The following is a 20,549-nucleotide window of genomic DNA, read 5'->3' on the forward strand; positions in this document are numbered from 1 at the left end:
ACTATGAGGAAGAAACTAAAGAAGCAATTATGAAAACTCTGGTACCTAAACTTCTTTAATAGGTCCCAGGTAACTCCATATTAGTACATAACTCCAGGGCAGCATCTACTCTAAGCCAAATTTCAAAGCAGACCAAGTTAATTTATAGAGAGCATAAGGTGTTTTTCTTCCTACACACATTTGCCTTGCACAAGGTCAAAGACATCTTTAAAAGAATGTTCAGCCTAGTAAATGGAAAATATACTTTAGGGCAGAGGGAGATGTCTTTCTGGTGCTCCTAAAAATCCAAAACATGTTGATGGTCTCCTCCTCTGACCACTACAAGGCCAACCTTGCTTAATACTCTTTATTATTTTATCATAGGAACCCCATTTACCATTTCTGCAATATCTTAGATCCATATTCAATCACTTTTGCCCCTCCCCATACTCACTTTTCCAACAACCTATCTTTTCTTCCTTTCCTACCCTTATATTTTTCACTTCACTGAATTCTTACCTCAATTTATCAGATTATTTACTTCTCTCATTCAAAATCCAATTCAAACCCAAGCCCCAAGCAGATAATCTTCATAAACTAGGCAGTCACAAACTCAGATTCAATCAGATCCCCAACGTGATTCACAAAGGTGTTAGAGAAGTTTGTATAGAGCCTGTCCTCTAGGAATAGTTTTAAATTATTATCATTGATTTATTATCATTTATTAGATTTATATGGCACTTTTCCTCCAAATTGGCTCACCAACCTTCCCAAGATCCAAGAAAAGGAAGTAAACAGTATTTTTCTCCCTAGCTGACAACTAGGGATAAAAAAATAGTATGAATGGGCTCAAGGTTCCTCATGAAATCGTCACAATGTTAAAAACTGAAGGCCACTGACTTCAGACTCAGAGTGACTACCCGCCATAACCTAACTGGTTCTATTTCAGGATGCCTTTTTCTTTCTTCTTTCTTTCTCTTTTCAGTTTTAACAGTATTGAAAAATGCAGATTGCTCCAGAATTTAAACTTGATCTTAAGCAATTTGATGCAAGCATAAGGTTTCTCTGGCCTTTTGGAATGGAATATCTCTGAGAGGGATAATACTTTAAACTCTCATTTTTACCTTCTATGAAAGGAATAAATTTAAGTTCCTTTCATGAGAACAGGTTTTGATAATGGATGAGAGAGAGGGCAATTTTTATGCATTAGCAGTGATGCCATCTCCAGGGAAGGATATGAGAAGAAAGGCCCTTGACAGAAACGCCAGCATCACAGAGACTAACTTCATCTATTTCATACTGAATTTAAGAAAAAAATTTTTTAAAAAAGAGTAAGGCACTGTGAGAGGAGTAAGGCACTGTGAGAGGACAAAGGCACCTAACCCAGTTCTAGTTCTACTAGAATGTAAAGCTCCATGAGGGCAGAGATTCCTCTCTGTTTTGGGGGGTTTTTTATAAGTTTTTGTTTTGTTTTGTTTTGTTTTTTGGCTGTGTTGGGTCTCCGTTGCTGTGCATGGGCTTTCTCTAGTTGCGGCGAATGGGGGCTACTCTTCGTTGCAGTGCGTGGGCTTCTCATTGCAGTGGCTTCTCTCGTTGAGGAGCACAGGCTCTAGGCGCGCGGGCTTCAGTAGTTGTGGCTTGCGGGCTCTAAAGCGCAGGCTCAGTAGTTGTGGCACACTGGCTTAGTCGCTCTGTGGCATGTGGGATGTTCCGGGGCCAGGGCTCAAACCTGTGTCCCCTGCATTGGCAGTCGGACTCTTAACCACTGCACCACCAGGGAAGTCCCCTCCTCTCTGTTTTATTTATTACTATCTCTGGCATTTAGAACAGTACTTTACACATAGCAGGTAGTAAAAAGTATTTATTGAATGAATGAGTGAGCCTCTCAAAGGATGTGACTAAGTAAAGAAGAGGGAACATATCTCAAGGGAACAGAATGTGCAAACACAAAGTAGGAACGGTCAAGAGATGCAGAGATAATTCAATATGGCCGGAGCATAGAACACCTGTCAGGGAAGGTCAGGACATAATGTGGACAGGTGCAGAGGACTCAGATCATAAAGGGACCTATAGATCATGCTAAGGAGTCTGGTCTTTATTCTGACAATAATGAAACCATTAAAGGATTCCAAGAAAAAGAATGGCATAAGCATACTGAGTTTTAGAAAGATCTCTCTGTAATCATTGCACAGGTTACCAAAAGACAACCCTCAGAATGGGAGAAAATATTTGCAAATGAAGCAACTGACAAAGGATTAATCTCCAAGATTTACAAGCAGCTCATGCAGCTCAATAACAAAAAAACAAACATCCCAATCCAAAAATGGGCAAAAGATCTAAATAGACATTTCTCCAAAGAAGATATACAGATTGCCAACAGACACATGAAAGAATGCTCAACATCATTAATCATTAGAGAAATGCAAATCAAAACTACAATGAGATATCATCTCACACCGGTCAGAATGGCCATCATCAAAAAATCTAGAAACAATAAATGCTGGAGAGGGTGTGGAGAAAAGGGAACCCTCTTGCACTGTTGGTGGGATTGTAAATTGATACAGCCACTATGGAGAACAGTATGGAGGTTCCTTAAAAAACTAAAAATAGAACTACCATATGACCCAGCAATCCCACTACTGGGCATATACCCTGAGAAAACCATAATTCAAAAAGAGTCATGTACCACAATGTTCATTGCAGCTCTATTTACAGTAGTCAGGACACGGAAGCAGCCTAAGTGTCCATCAACAGATGAATGGATAAAGAAGATGTGGCACATATATACAATGGAATATTACTCGCCATAAAAAGAAATGAAATGGAGGTATTTGTAGTGAGGTGGATGGAGTTAGAGTCTGTCATACAGAGTGAAGTAAGTCAGAAAGAGAAAAACAAATACAGTATGCTAACACATATATATGGAATCTAAGGGGAAAAAAAAAAAAAAGGCCATGAAGAACCTAGTGGCAAGACGGGAATAAAGACACAGACCTACTAGAGAATGGACTTGAGGATATGGGGAGGGGGAGGGGTGAGATGTGACAGGGTGAGAGAGTGTCATGGACATATATACACTACCAAATGTAAAATAGATAGCTAGTGGGAAGCAGTCGCATAGCCCAGGGAGATCAGCTCGGTGCTTTGTGACCACCTAGAGGGGTGGGATAGGGATGGTGGGAGGGAGGGAGATGCAAGAGGGAAGAGATATGGGAACATATGTATATGTATAACTGATTCACTTTGTTATAAAGCAGAAACTAACACACCATTGTAAAGCAATTATACTTCAATAAAGATGTTTAAAAAAAAATCATTGCACAGGTTAATTAGGAAAGAACTGTCTAGAGGCAAGGAGCCCAGGTAAGAGGCCACTGTAGTTTGGGCAAGAATAATGAAGACCTGAAATAAGATAGTGGCAGAGGAGGTGGGGTGGGAGGGCCAGATTTAAGAGAGATTTCGAAGATGAAACTGACAAAATGTGGTAACAGATTGATGGCATAAGTGAGACAGAAGAAGGATTATAGCATAAGTAATAGATTTGGCTTAGGTAACTAGATGGACAATAAAGACACTGCCTCAAAATAGGGATTATGTCAGAGCAGAGGATTTTGGAGGTATGATGATGAGTTCAATTCGGACGTGCTGAGTTTGAGTGTACATGTCTTACGCTTGGGAACACAGCCTGAACTCAATCAACATATAGGTTCGGTAGTAATCAGTGTCTTAAGTGGTAGTGGAAACTGAGGCCAAGGGTAAGATTACCCAGAAAGAAAGTATAGAGTGAGAAACAGAAATTCAAGTATAGACCTCTGTGAATCCCCAGCATGTAGGAAGGAAAAAGAACTTGCAAAAAACTCAGAGAAGTGGAAAAGAGTGAACAGAAAAAGAGAAAGAAATATTTAGATTGATTTAAAGGAAAGCGTCACAGAAGAAATGGTTAGCTGTGTCAAATGTTGCAAAAAGGCCAATTAGGATAAGGGCTAAAAAGCATCTCCAGCATCGAGTAGTTAGAAGATCACTAGCGACATTAACTACAGCATTTCAGTAGGGTGGGAGCAAAAGCCAGATTCTGGTGAGTGTGAAGTGAATAAATGCCAAAGAAGTAAAAACAGCAAGAGAAGGTGGTATCTTTCAAGGTGGTTGGCTATGGAAGAAAGAGAGTAACAAACAACTATCAGAGGGAGAAAAGGACTTTCACAAAGTGAGAAAGACCACTAAAAAAGTACTGCTGCACTAGTGTTGAACTATTGACCTGGTTTCAATCTTTAAGCCAATGATCATTGGTCTAAATGTAGTAAAATTAAGACTGGGAGTCTCTAATAGGTAGACAAGAGTCCGATCACCAAACCTCTACTAAGACTTATTTCTTGACTTCTATTCCCTCCCCTCTTCGCCTTCTGTCAGACCCTTTCTTGGTAAATTCTATAACTTGCTGTACCTTTCCTGGGTATTTCCAGGCTTCATGGGAGAACATTTTAAAAAAAGATTCCTTATATGATGGTTAAAATAGTCTAGTCAATACCATACTTCTCACTATAAGATATAAAATAAATTTATTCAAATTGCATTCCTAAATTACAGTGACATGTAACTATTAATAGACGATGTAATGAAAAATAAAAATTCATTAACAAAAGGTAAAAAACCTTGAAATAGACATTATTTTAACAAAATTTAAGACATTTATTTAAGGAAAGAGACTTAATGGTAGAATAAAAGAAGACATTAATTAATAAAAAGCTATACTTCAAGCTGATAAGACTAAGTATTGTAAAGATAAAACTCCTAAAGTAAAAATAAGTTTAATTTAATACCAGTTAAAATATTTTTGTATTTTCATTGATTATCAGCCTGATGAAACATGGAAAATAAGATGGCAAGAATTATTTATGGAAAAAAAGAATTATTTATGGATACAATAAAATGAACATTAATCAAAATTGTATGACACAGACTTGAGAATAAGTGACCCACGGAATGGGACAGATTTATTTGGTATTGTTTATTTAATACATAGCAAGTGAGAAATCAGGAGCAACCCAACATTTGGGGGAAGGACTCACCACTTAAGAAATGTTGAAATAACTGAATATTAGTACAGAAAATTTATTTGGGTCCATACCTTGTCTAGTATACCTGTATATGTGTATGACTGAATATTTTAAAAACTAATAAACCAGAAAATTAACCTTTTGTGGTGATTAAGAAGATATCTCACAGCAAAAAAAATAAAAACATCAGTTTACTAAACTGTAATAAAGAAAAACAAAAAGGAATACAAATTGAGAAAATGTGATAAACATTTGTTGTCCAAAAATGTAAAAGAAGTATACAATTATATAAGGACAACATCTAAAAATCACTCACAAGTGGTCAAAGGAAAAAATTTTGAAAAAGAAAATACAAATGAGAAAGTAATCATGTGGGAAAACACACCATTAGAAATTAAAGAAATACTAATTAAAATTGGTTTTAAGTACTACTGCTTAACTAACAAAATAGAAATTATAAAATCTGATGTTGAATGAACTATACTTTGACTTAGTGACATTATTAGTCAATTCAATCTTTCTGAAAAATAATCAGTAATGTGTAATCAGTGAGAACTATAAAATTGTTCATATTTTTTGATTCAGTAATTCCAGCTGGCAATATAAGGAATGTAAAGAAATATTCAGTACCCTAAAAAAAGAAAGAAGGGAGGAAGAAAAGAGGGAAGGAAGGAAGAAGGGAAGAAGAAAGAAAAACACAGTTGGCTCTCCAGATCCACAGATGTGGAACCCACAGAAACAGAGGGTCGACTGTACTATGCCATTTAATACAAGGTAGTTGAGCATCCACAGATTGTGGTGTCACGGGGATCTTGGAACCAATCCCCTGTGGATACTAAGGGATGATTGTAATCTATATAGAGATGTTCTTAGATGTGCTATTTAGAATAGTGAAAAACTAGAAATCACACAAGTACCCCTCAGTAGTAGAATGGTTATAAAAACTACAATATATCAGTAAGACGGACATTGACATAGAAATTAAAAATACATCTGGTGACAAAGGACAGCAATTAATTTGGAAAAATCTAAATAAATTTTTGTTTTTACTGTATTCTTTTTTTCTGTGCAGTTTCTTACACTCATGAAAGGGTGCTTTCTAGTTTGTCAATGAAAATGTCTCATGAGTCAGAATCGAAAGCTTACTGAAATTAAGAAACAATAACTAAGGCTTCCCTGGTGGCACAGTGGTTAGGAATCCGCCTGCCAATGCAGGAGACACAGGTTGGAGCCCTGGTCCAGGAAGATCCCACATGCCGCGGAGCAACTGAGCCTGTGCACCACAACTACTGAGCCTGTGCTCCAGAGCCCTCAAGCCACAACTACTGAGCCCACATGCCACAACTACTGAAGCCCATGTGCCTACAGCCTGTGCTCCACAACAGACGCCTGCGCACCACAACTAGAGAAAGCCCACATGCAGCAACGAAGACCCAACGCAGCCAAAAATAAATAAATAAATTTATAAAAAAAAAAAAGAAAGAGTAACTATTTCATCCTTGTCTATGGGTCTTTCATTCTGTTATAGAACAGGAAATGGATCTGACATGACTGATTTTCACAGAGTCATTTTGATTACTGCCCTAGTACCTTGTGCTCTTGTAAGTGATACCAAGGTAGATGATAGATGATTTGTTCAGTTTCTCTCTAAATGCTGAGGTTAAGCTGATATTTTTTAATTAATTATTTATTTATTTATTTATTTTTGGCTGCGTTGGGTCTTCGTTGCTGTGCGCGGGCTTGCTCTACTTGCGGCGAGCGGGGGCTACTCTTCGTTGCGGTGCGCAGGCTTCTCATTGCGGTGGCTTCTCTTGTTGCAGAGCACAGGCTCTAGGTGCGTGGGCTTCAGTAGTTGCGGCTCACGGGCTCTAGAGTGCAGACTTAGTAGTTGTGGTGCACAACTGTGGATCACTGAATAAAGCACCGGCACCAATCTTGCCATAGTAGTCCTCTTTTTGCTGTCATTTTGAGTTGACTCACTGCTACAGTGCCACCACTGACTATGGGGTAAGCACAACATTAACAGTGAACAGTTAAGCCTAGGACATCTTGGCCTTTCCTGAGTGTATCTAAAAGCAATAAGAAGCTTTTTAAAATGTAAGTGGTCTTATCAGTAAGTTCCATAAATTACCTTTCACTTGAAGAAATTCCCACAGAGTTGCAATCAGATGCTATCAAAAAACCAATATAAGTCAGGTCAGCTACTTCAATGATTTTGTGGGACAAATGTACCATAAGTACACCAAAGTATCATTAAAAGTTCACCTCTCTGAACCTTCTCCCAAGTGATAATCAGTACGAGGATCATTTTGTCCTTCTATCTAATATATATGTTACCATATTAAAATGACACAATCCAGCTAGGTCAGTTTAAAAAAAAAAAAATCTCAAGAAATATGGCTCCAACTGACAGCTTTGAAATCCAGGCTGAGTGTTAGAGATACTAGCATTCCCCTATGATGGGTTTTACTTTCTACAAATTTTGATTTAACCTTCTTCTTAAACCTCATGATAAAAAACTAAAATGTATAAATTGATACAATAAATCTTTAAAATAATCTAAGTTTGTATGTGATCTGTATTAGAGCATGCTATCTGAGACTAAATGCTACAGTTCTAGAGACTATGATATATTCAAGTAAGTGTCATACAGCTCCTAATAAAATGTGGGAGTCTAAAAAAACACAGATTCTTTTCCCTCTGCACTGGTGAGATCCCTTCACAAACTTCTGCAGGAACATTACATTATCCTGTTGACTAGGAACCAACTCCTTAATCTGAGTTTCACACTCCTGTCACTGCACTTCAAGGACCCTCAGCTCTTCTTATTCTCCTATAGACTCTTTCCTCATTAGAATGTTTCTAATCCTCTTTCTCTTTGCCAGCCCATCATTCTATCCTGTCTCTTGGCAGTCTCACACACTGTGTCCCTCTTACTCTCAGCCAACCAATCCTTCAACCTGCCATTACTTAAATCGTTGTGGAAATCAGTCTTCTTTACAAAAATGTTCCTAAGTAACAAGAAGTGAAGGGAACATCCAGCCACTGGATTGTTAAACTAATAAAATTCCCTCATACCAATCACTGGGGACTATTGCATTCACACATTATAAGCACTTCAAGTATCTGTTTGATGTTTGATCCTAGTGAGTGTTCATTCTGTGATTGTTCACTTTAAGTCACAAACAACCAGAAAGGAGCACTCTCTCTATATAGCACAAAACAGAACATGTTTCACACAGAGTCATTTAATAAATGCTTTTTTATTATGGAAGTCATAAGAGAGAAATATCCAAATCTCAATCTGGATTGGTCAGTGATCATTCCAGAAACGGAAAAGCACTGACTAACCACTATCACCCCCCATTTCCATGACTACTAAACAATCCCAACTTCGTTGTGTTGGCTCTTTTTTCCCTAATGATACCCGTTAATAAAAATAACCCACCAGATGTTACTGTTATTCTAAGAGAACAAGCTTTTAGTACTATGAAGGAGGCAGCTGGAGGAATCTGGCTTTTCCCACTCTGCCTCCATTTTTACTTATACTTCCATGTTTGATTAATTTCTTCAGCAGCTGTACCAAGGAACAGAAAAGGTAAAAATTTCACCCCCAGCATACAGATGGGATCATGGCAGTCATATTTTAATGATTCTCCTGAGAAAAAAAGGGTACTCATAAAAAAATGTCCAAGATGGGCAACTATTTTTATGTCTGTATTATTTAGTACTAAAGAGTTAAGAAATTAAGTTTCACAAAGAAGTATCAGTGAAAAAGGAACAGGATTATGAAGTTGATTAAGATATAGAAGCAGAATGTTAGTCGAGATCTAACACTCTTACAGAAACAAAAGTCAACAATATTGGGCATAAAGTATTTCTACATTATAAGATCTCAAACAAGTTTTACTTTGAAAAAGATAACACAACTGAGACCACAGGCTAACCCTAATCCAAATAGCCCTTAAGGATCAAAGTCAATTATACTGGAAAAATGTTCAAGATGCTCTTATTTTTCCCCAATCTAAAATGAACAAAGAGATACCTACTTACATGCCATTTTTTTTTTTTTTCACACACACACACACTGTATTTTATTTTTACAAGAGATAAATCGACTGACACCAAGCATTGTACATGGATTACATGCCATTTTTAAAAGTCAATTCAAGAAACTCCATCTAGTAAAAAGGAATTTTGCCTCTAAAGTCAAAACCCCAATTTTTGTGCACTTTAATTACCATTTCATACACTTGGAATCTGACCATTCTGATTTACCATAAGTCAGACTTTGCAAGTGCAAGAAGCACTGTCCCAAAAATGTAATAAGCAAAGGAATCACATACATTATCCCCAGGGCTATGGAACTATAGCAACAACTTTGTGCTGTGAACGAAGAATCCAGTGAGGAGTGACAGCAATTCCTGTAATTGTGTCTTTACCCTGCCATCCATACCTCAAAGGCATTTTTTAATTTAAAATAAACAAAAAGTGAAAGTAATCCTTAGAGATTCCCTGCAGTCCCCAGATGACAATATAACTCAATTTCCGCTTCAATATCCCATTAGCTCCAAACAAGAAGAGACAGCTTAAAGTCATTTCCAAGGACATCAAGAGATTCTGCAGGATAAGCTTTAAGAATAAAGCTCCTCACAACAGTCCACACCACAAAAATAGACTTAAGTAGAGCCAAGAACAGAAGGAAGAACCTTTTCCTGTCCGATTTTCACAGCACTGTTCTTCCTCCAGCAGGAAGGTCAGTCTAGAAGCTTTGACTTGCAGTATTTCCCCAGGTTAGTGACTAGGACCCTTCTCGTGGTTGACTTCTGGCAAGGAACAAATGAGCCACAGGTGACGCAAATGACTCAGGTAACTTTTATAATAGGTGTCCCTTAAGGAACCCCAGCTTGGGGAGCTCAACCAAGGATCCTCAATGTCAATATCCACAATGTCAGCTAAGATATCCCTTACTTGATGCTCTCTCCTACACAAATCCCTCCCTTCCCCTTGAAAGATGATGGGATGGCTTGAGCCTTGCTTGGTGATTAGTAAAATCACCCCTCCTGCAGCCAATGGCACTACCTCCAAGCTTGAGCCTTGCTTGGTGATTAGTAAGATCACCCCTCCCGCAGCCAATGGCACTACCTCCAAGTGGGCTACACTACTACCAGAACTATCGTCTCCCCTGTAAATCCATCATGCCCCAGCAGGTTTGTACCACCTGTCATCATTACCATATCTGTGCCCCCGTGCAAAGTGAGACCCGTGAGAGAATGGCATCCCCGTCAATCCCTGGAGGCAACAGGACTTGCCCACTGGACCTCAACGGCTCTGCTTCATCTTCGTAGCCTTCTTTCCCACACGGGCAATGCAGATTAGATCCCTCCCTCAGGACCCTGATTACATTCTTGTCTACCTCTTTTTCCAGGGATTATACTTCAGTCTTACTACTCCAAGGTAGTTCCAAGTGAGACTTATATACCACCCACAAAGGGAAAGCTCTTCTCGGGTGACTCTGGGAAACTAAAAAGAAAAGGGGTAAGTCTGGTGCAGTCCAGGCAAAGTGAACCTTGTTCAAAATTCCAGCAAATGACTCTAGAAGAAATCTTTCCATAATATATATGTATTATCTGTTAGAGTTGTGAAGCCTATTTGGGAATTTGTAAGATTAGCATTTCAGAAGGTACCTATTTCTTCCAAACTGTGAGTAGCTAACACAAGTTATAGGATAGAAACTGGTTTATAATTGTATGGATCCACTGAGGATAAACTAAAAGGGAGAGAACGACTACTGGGCATATATACCCTGAGAAAACCATAATTCAAAAAGAGTCATGTACCACAATGTTCACTGCACGTCTATTTACAATAGCCAGGACATGGAAGCAACCTAAGTGTCCCTCGACAGATGAATGCATAAAGAAGATGTGGCACATATATACAATGGAATATTACTCAGCCATAAACGGAAACAAAATTGAGTTATTTGTAGTGAGGTGGATGGACCTAGAGTCTGTCATACAGAGTGAAGTAAGTCAGAAAGAGAAAAACAAATACCGTATGCTAACACATATATATGGAATTAAAAAAAAAAAAGGTTCTGAAGAACCTAAGGGCAGGACAGGAATAAAGACGCAGACATAGAGAATGGATTTGAGGACACGGGGAGGGGGAAGGGTAAACTGGGACAAAGTGCGAGAGTGGCATGGACTTATATATACTACCAAATGTAAAATAGATAGCTAGTGGGAAGCAGCCGCATAGCACAGGGAGATCAGCTTGGTGCTTTGTGACCACCTAGAGTGGTGGGATAGGGAGGGTGGGAGGGAGAGGCAAGAGGGAGGAGATATGGGGATATATGTATTTGTATAGCTGATGCACTTTGTTATAAAGCAGAAACTAACACACCATTGTAAAGCAATTATACTCCAATAAGGATGTTAAAAAATAAATAAATAAAATAAAAGGGAGAGAACATAGCATCTCTTGTGTAGCTTTTCATTATTAGAACTTCGAAGCACAGGGTACACAGATATACAGATTTACTTACAACCTTGACTCAGGCAAGCAGGAAACCAGTTGGCATAAACTTGTTGGTGTTAACATTGAAAAGAAATTCTTATTTCTATGCTACAAATTTCACAGTAATGTCACTACCAGAAAGTAAGTAAGTAAATAAATAAATAAATAGGGCTTTGTTTCTTTGGCACAGATGACCTCTACTGACCAAAGGATGAACGCAAGCCAGGTTTTAGCCTTAAAGTTAACCAAACTTTCTGTCTATCCAAAAAGCTATCTAGTCTAATGTTTCTAACCTCACTTCTTGTTGCTCTTTGCCTTGCTCCCTCATTCTATAGTCACAGGAGGCTTCTTGCTGTTTCTCACTTAGGCACCCTGCCAACTCAGGACCTTTGCATTTGTTGTTGCTTCAGGCTGCAGGGCCTCTCCCCCATAGCCCAGACCCTCATCTCAGTCAAGTCTCTGCTCAAATGCCATCTCAGAAAGGCCTTCAGTGATTATCTAAAGAGTATTTCTATCCTCTTACCCTGCTTTATTTTTCTTTAAAGTATTATCACTACTGAATATTATATTCTATATTTATTTGTTTGTTGTCTATCTACTCCACTAGAACAAAAGTACTATGAGGGCAAAGATTTTATCTGCTTTGTTCACCGTTACATGCTCAGTGCCTGGATCAAAACCCGGGACACAGTAGGTGCTCGATGAATGAAGTGCTCCCTTACCAAATATATGGAATTTATTACTTGCGTTTGTTTAATTTCTTTCTAATCAAGGTTTTTCTATCCTTGCCAAGTGCAGTTTCAATCTGGATAAAGAAAGAGACAAACAGGAACTGAGAGCTTCTTTTTTCTCTGCCTCATACAGTGGTCCTTTCCTTCCCTTATTCACCCTAATTTCTATGCATCTAAGAAGAGCTACTGGAACTCCAAAACAGCGATAATTGTGGCTAAATGAGCCTGAGTCCCCAAGTCTGTATAAATGACATCTCGGAATATCGAAAAAAATGTAGATATGTTGTTCGCACAACTACCCTCAATAATTTTTTACAATTGACAAAAAAGAGTGCCAGAAGCCTAGAGATAAATGTTTTCCTAGTTTTCACAAATGGAGGAGAGGAAAGGCAGATTGCAGAAACTAGGAGTCAAAACAAGCCTACTCTGAACAAAACAAGCCCTCTAGAATGCATCATTTCTTTCCAATTTTTTTCATATTTCTTTCCAGTCCTTAGTCCTATGCATAAATAATTTTTCAAAGTTGTAATTATAATGTAGACATGTTTTTAAGGCCTAAATGTTTTAGATTTCACTGTATTATAAACATTTCTCTGTGTGTGAGTCTGGCATAATTTTTTAAATAACTGCAAATGAAAGGGAACAATGAGACATGTTTGTAGATGAGGCATAACATTTTAAAGATACTTCTGTCTATTTCCTGGACTGGAGTCACAATATTATTAAAATGTAAACCTGATACAGGTTAAGTTTTGGTAACCACAAAGTCATGCCAGGAAAATTATGAAATAGAAGATTTCCTATCAAATGCAAATAACATTTTAATAAAAACAGAATGTCAGAAATCCCAGAACCCTTTCACAAAGATGGCTAGAGTGAATATTTATTTTTATTCTATAAATCCTAGAGAAGAGTTTTATTTCTCTAGGTATATAACTAGCAGTCTGGCTATGATAAAATATAAAAGTAGAAAGAAAACAGGGGGAGTAAGATTTAGTTATTTCTATATGGTGTTTTCTAACTTTTTGGTCATATTAATTCATCATAGTCTTCAGAGAGCATAACCTTTCATTACCTTCCAGTGGTAGAAAAACGTGTTACATCTTCTAAGTTTCTTTAGGCCAATCAGACTGTATTGGAATCTTGAATACATACTGTCTTCTTTCTCCTTAGGGGTAACAAATACCATTTTATTTCAGTTTCATAATATTATGGTTCAGACAACTATACAAATCAAAAGAGTTTTACATGTTGAGGACCTAAAAGAAAGTGCTTGAAATCGAAAAACAATATTAGAGACAGAGAGTCTGAATAAGACAGTTGTGTAAGTTCACACTTTGAGGCCACTCTGCTCCCTACTCACCCCCCTCCCCGACCCCCGCATTACTGCACTACTCATATAACAGCAATACACAAAAAATAAAAAGTAAAAAATTTAAAATCCTAGCTGCTGTATTAGTTAGGGTTCAGTTGCAGGTATGAAAATCTTCTAGTATTTTAAGCAGAATCAGATTTAATACTTAGATGCTAACACAATAATTGGGAGGGTTGGAAGAATAGCCTCTATACTAAACCTTAAGGAACAAGTCTCAGAATCCACACAGAACTGGCCTGCCAAGGGAACTGCCACCTCTGCCACCATCAGAAAGTTAAGGAAGCAGGGTGCTCCTGTGCCGAGTGCTGGCCCAGATTACACCTCCTTAGCCACAGTCCAGGAATTAGGCGGCCACCAATGTGATTGTTGGCTCTAAGAACACAATGCCTTAGCTTCAGTTAGAGATCAGGAAGTTGCTGCCAGAAATGCTGGCTCTAACAAACTAAGGGCTGCAACTTGGGGACCAAAAATAGCCACAAAATTTAAGCCACTGGATCTGCTCCAGCAAAAGTGATGCCACGTGTACTATACCCTATCCCTATACTATATACTACACTTAACTCAGCTCTGAATTCAAGTGTCATAGAAGTGAATATGATTAGTGCAACCTGAATCACATCAGGAACCCTAGATGTAAGGAAACCTATGTGGTAATTTTTACTTTTCAGTCTCTGTGGTAAAGGAAGGCATACTAGAAGGAGATTCAAACAGATACTCAGTTATTCCACCTACCATAAATGCCAAAGCCATACCCAAGGAGATGACAGTAAATCATATTAATTCTATTGTAATACATTAGTTAAAACAAATATTTCCAGGGACTACAAATGGAACAGAAACATAAAGCAGTGAGTGAGGCCTAATGAGCTCCAGGTCTGGAATCAAGCAAAGAGGGCCAGGAATTCAGCTTATGTAGGTTAATGAGAATTAAAAGTGCCTCACTTAAGGCATGGAACTGGAGCCAGGCTCATTGCTTAAAATCAGGGAGTGGGCAGAACTCCAGAAATGAGACTGAAAAAATCAGTTTATGTGAAACTGTACACCAAAAGAGGCAGGATCCAAGCCAGCCACTTGCTAGCTCAATGGCTGGATGTGCATTATCATGACTATTATGAAGATCAGGAATCCTGAGTTACCTAGTGGAATGAGATGGAGGCAACCACAAAACTGTTAGGCAAGACTGGGTAAGGTGAGATAGGTAATAATTCTCACTCAAGTTAAGCTCTCAAACCAAAATTCCAAAATACATGAAGAAAACTGACACCACAATTACCAAAAAAATCAACTACTGAGAAATCAATTCACTCAAGACAAAATGAAAATAATAGAACAATCTGAAATGACCTTAAAATAAATGTGTTTAGGATCCTCAAAGAGATAAAGGAAAAACAGCCATAAAACACAGACATTCAAAGTGCAGTCTCAGTACTAATCGGGATAAATACAAATAAATCCCCACCGAGACATATAATTGTGAAACTGCAGAACATCAAGGTGCCATAAAAAATATTACCTACCCAAAAAATAACAATTAGACTGACAGCAGATACTTTATCAACAATAATAGATGCCTTGAAGGTAATGGAATTAGATTGTTCAATATGTTCAAAGTGTTAAGAGAAAAGAACTGTCAAGCCAGAATTCAATGCCCAGTTAAGCTTCATATGAATGAGGACAAAATAAAGACATTTTAAGACCTACAAAGACTCTGAGTTTTCCACTAACAGATTCTCAGTAAGGAATTGATATATTTTAGGATGAACTTCTGAAAGAAGAGCTCAAAAAAGGAATCAAGATATACTGATGCTCCCACAAACTGATAAAATGTATTACCAGGACTTCCCTAGTGGTCCACTGGTAAAGAATCTGCCTTCCAATGCAGGGGACACGGGTTTGATCCCTGGTCGGGGAACTAAGATCCCACATGCCACGGGGCAACTAAGCCCGCGCGCCACAACTACTGAGCTCGCGTGCCTCAACAAGAGAGCCTGTGTGCCGCAAATTACAGAGCCCATGCGCTCTGGAGCCCGCGTGCCACAACTAGAGAGAGAAAATTCACATGCCACAACTAGAGAGAAGCCCGCGCACAGCAACAAAAGATACCGCATGCTGCAACTAAGACACGACGCAGACAAAAATAAAGAAAGAGAAGAAAATGTATTATCAAATGTACCTAATTATAGACTATAAATAAAATAACTAATTTTTCATGATTAAAAGAAAAGTGGTAACATGAATGAACCTTTGAAAACATTATGCTAAGTGGAAAGAAGCCAGTAACAAACAAAACCACATATTATATAATTCCATCTATATGAAATATTCAGAATAGGCAAATCTAAAGAGAAAGTAAGTTAGTGGTTGCCTGGACTGGGAGGAGGAGAGGGAATGGGGAGTAGGCCAGACACTGTTTAAGGGTACAGAATTTCTTTTAAGGGGGACAGAAATGTTATAAAATTAGATTGTGGAGATGGTTGCATAACCCTATGAGCAAACTGAAAAACACTGAATTGTGCATTTAAATGTATGAATTGTAAGGTATGCAAATTATATCTTAATAAAGCAGTTTTTACAAGTGGAGCTAGAAAAGAAGAAGGGGATGTTCAAGTATACCAAGATCCTTTTAAACTCTGATATAAAATTCTATAGTTGTGTGAATATTAAAAACTTAGGAACTACCATTATAAGAACAGGCTGTGGCTTCTAAAATCAGTGGAGGAACCAAAACAAAATGATACTGACAATTTTATCAATCTAAATTACAAGAGTAATATAAAAGAAAATAAAGAGAAAGTAAAAATGGCAAAAACGAGTTCAATTCTCTCTGTCTCTCTACACACACACACACACACAAACACACACACACTCATCTATTAAAAGACAGTCTATCAGACTAGTTAACAAATCCAATTAATGACACATCTAAAGCAAAATGATCCAGAAAATTTGAAAACAGATGGTGAAAAAATTTATCAGGTAAATATTAAACAAAGGAAAGCTGGCAAAGCAATATTAACAGACAAAATAGAACTTAAGATATAAAACAAAAATAAGAACAAAAAAGACATTATATAATGATAAAAGAACACTCTACAAAAAAGATATAATGAACTTATACAATTAATAATATAGGCTCTCAAATGTATAGGAAACAAAAACATATGCAATTAACAAAGAGAAAGTAACAAAACTACAATTGTAGTGAGAGATTTTAACATTCTGCTATCAGAAACTGACAAATCAAGCAGACAAAAATTCCCTAAGGATATAGCAAATTTAACACAACACTAAGTTTGATGTTATACATACACACTCACACACACACACACACAAAACCCAATACCAAACAGAAAAAGAATAAACACTGGTTTTAAGCACACATAAGACATTTATAATATTGACTACATATTAGGTCTCAAAGGTAGCATCAACTAATTTCTAAGAATAAATCCCATACTAATCACATTCCTCAAGCACAATACAGACAATCAGAAATCAACAATAAAAAGTAAATAGAGAACAAACAATCATATGTTTAGAAATTTTTAAATGTACTCAAAAATAACTCATAGGGATGAAATCAAAATAGAAATTATGAAATACTATAACCGAACAATAATGAAAGCAATATATATCAAACATTGTAAAAATGCAACTAAAGTGGTAAAGAGGGATAGTCAAGAATAGAATGATGATATCCACCATCACCACTTCTAGTCAACATTGTTTTGGAGGTCCCAGACAGTATAATGAAGTAAGAAAAAAATAAAGATAAAAGAATTTAAAAGGAAATATCAAAACTGTCATTATTTGCATGTTATCATTACTCTCATAAAGAATCCAAGGGAATCTACAATCAGAATTAATAAAGGGAATTCAGCAAGGTTGCTGGATATAAGATCAACTTATAAAAATTGATAGTGTTCTTAAGTACCAGTAGTAACCAATTCAAAATGTCATTTAAAAAAAGAAATCAAGTATAAGCAACAAACACTATAAGGTAACTGGAAATAAATTCAACAAATTATATGTAAGAATCTGCTAGAGAAAAGTATAAAACTGTATTAAAAATTCAAAGAGGAGTTAAAGATAGAAATATATCATGTTCATAAACAGGAATACTTGATGGAATAATTATATCAATTTTCCTCAAATTACTCCATTTTAAAAAATCAACACAATTCCAGTAAAAATTCAATAAGGAATTTTAATAGAACTCACCAAGCTCATTCTAAAATTCACATAGAAGGGACTTTCCTGGTGGCGCAGTGGATAAGGCTCCGTGCTCTCAACGCAGGGGGCCTGGGTTCAATCCTGGTCAGGGAACTAGATCCCAAGTGCATGTCACAACTAAGAGTTCGCATGCCACAAATAAGGAGCCCACAAGCCGCAACTAAGGAACCCTCCTGCCGCAACTAAGAAGCCCACCTGCCACAACTAAGACCCAGCGCAACCAAATGAATAAATAAATAAATAAATATTTAAAATTCACAAAGAATAATAAAAAGCCAAGAATAGCCAAGATAATTTTGAAGAAAATGGTAAAATAATTAAAATCATGAGCTACTGGCCCAAGGATAGACAAACAAACCAATGGAAAGACAGTCAAGTGCACATACAGAAACTGGATATTGGACACTGGTGACACTCCAAACTGAGGGGGGAAATAGACTATTCAATAAAAGTTGGTGGGATACTTGGCTATGTACATGGCAAATTAGATACCCACCATACAGCCAAGTAAAATTGATGGGAGAAGAAAAAAAAAAAAAAACAACCCTAAATGTGAAAGCAAAACTGTAGAAGTTTCCAAAGGAATTATAACACTGTGGTTCCTTTGACTTTCTTTCTTGATTCAGTTTCTAGGCTCTAAATAATCCTAATTGTTCTCCTCAAGGGCACTCTGTACTCAAACTGAATTCTTGTAATTTGGAAGGTGTAGAGTGGGAGCATCACTTTCCCAGTCCTGTTATCAGACTTCTGGTAACACAGTCTACCTAAGCCCACATTAGCTTTACTTGGTCACTACAATATAGGACTGATGAACACTGTACGCACCATCTATTAAACCTCTAAGTCATTTTCATGCCTGCTACACTTAAGCAAGTCTCTCATATCCTGGGCTCATTTGTATAGGGTTTTTTTGTTTCCTCCATGTGCAGGGCCTTATTCTTAAATCTATTTAATGCTATCATTAAATTAAGCCAGTTGTCTTTATCCCTGGGGACCGTTTCCATATCTTCCTACATCATCAGATATATTCATCATCCCTTCCCACACTATGTCATTCACAAAATCAATAAGCATGCCTTTAATAGAAGGCTTCATCTGAAGAACTGATAAAAATGTTGATCAAGAAGTTCTATCTAAACAGAGAACTCTAGAGGTATGATAACAGAAAATTTCTTCCACTGATTCATTAATACTTATCTACCTAATTATGTTAGCAGTTAGTCCATATTTTTCCATCTGGCCTTCAAAAATATTATGACATGTGGGTAAATGTCCTGCTGAGTTTTAGCTAAACTTTGCTTTTTGCATTTCCATGATCAGTCAGTCTACTAAACCTTTCCAAGAAGAAGTGAGATGAGTCCGACATAACTTGGTTTTGGTGAATCCATGGTAGCATCAAATAACTTGTGCTTCTTCTCTTAGATGCTCACAACAATTTATTAAGAATTGTAGGGCTTCCCTGGTGGCGCAGTGGTTGAGAATCTGCCTGCCAATGCAGGGGACACGGGTTCGAGCCCTGGTCTGGGAAGATTCCACATGCCGCGGAGCAACTGGGCCCGTGAGCCACAACTACTGAGCCTGCGCGTCTGGAGCCTGTGCTCCGCAACAAGAGAAGCCGCGATAGTGAGAGGCCCGCGCACCACGATGAAGAGTGGCCCCCGCTCGCCGCAACTAGAGAAAGCCCTCGCACAGAAACGAAGACCCAACACAGCTAAAAATAATAAATAAATGAATTAATTAATTTTTTAAAAAAAGAATTTTATAAGTATATTTATTAGAAATTAGCATAAATTACAAAAGACCAAATTATGAGGACTCCACACAGTTGTAACATAATTACTATAACCTCTATGGGGGACTTACAATTATGAAAATATGTATATACATCTCCACACTGTGTAGGCCAGAAATTTTCTTTAAAATCTATCATTCTCGTAATGATAACTCTAAACTGGTAACTCTAAGAAATGGAGCCCTTCAGGAAAGGAAAAGAGTATGGGGAAGGTGATAAATATAAAAGGTTAACTGAATTAATAAGAATTACCTTGATTATTTACATTAGGAGAAGGTGTACTGGAATACAACTGGACAAATTCTGTACTTCTTCCTAAGTGGAGGGTAAACAATGTGTTCCAAATCCAGAAAGAGCTATAAAACTCAGCTCCAAGATAACAGGAGGTGCCCTGCCTGACCACAAAGAAAGTATCATGCACAGTACACCCCAAACACTGAAACTGGAGATTAGAAAATACTCTGCCATCCTCACATGGCCAACTTTGAAACACTTCTCATTTGATCTTCATGTTGAATTCACACATGAGCACTTACAAGATTTACTTCCATCTAGCTTTCTTAGTGTCTCACAAATACAGACTGTTCACTCTGGGACTGAGAAATCAGCTGTCTCTAAAGATACTGTGTATACAGAGAGGGACACACAGCCCAAAATTTTCACTAACCATATAGAACCATGAGCTAGAATAAACATTTTGTTACTTAAAGCACCTTTCCAAGGGTTCCATTAATAAGCAAGATATTATTAGAGAATTATTAACTGTAAAAACTATTTCTGGAGACCAAAGAAACATGATATTTCCCAACAAACTACATGAGAGGGGTCTGGTGCAATACTGGATAATAGACAGTATTATCTTT

At 37.5% G+C, this 20,549-nt stretch overlaps 1 protein-coding gene and 1 long non-coding RNA gene across 6 annotated transcripts in view; one reads left to right on the forward strand and one right to left on the reverse strand.

Moving 5' to 3' along the window:
• FRMD5 (FERM domain containing 5) overlaps positions 1-20,549 on the reverse strand; it is a 410,262-nt gene that overhangs the window by 283,219 nt on the left and 106,494 nt on the right. The window lies entirely within an intron of this gene.
• The window catches only part of LOC309627180, a 249,927-nt gene that overhangs the window by 157,419 nt on the left and 71,959 nt on the right, over positions 1-20,549 (forward strand). The window lies entirely within an intron of this gene.

This window comes from Balaenoptera borealis (assembly GCF_965194805.1).
Source record: "Balaenoptera borealis genome assembly, chromosome: 3".
Classification (NCBI taxonomy): Eukaryota; Metazoa; Chordata; class Mammalia; order Artiodactyla; family Balaenopteridae; genus Balaenoptera; species Balaenoptera borealis.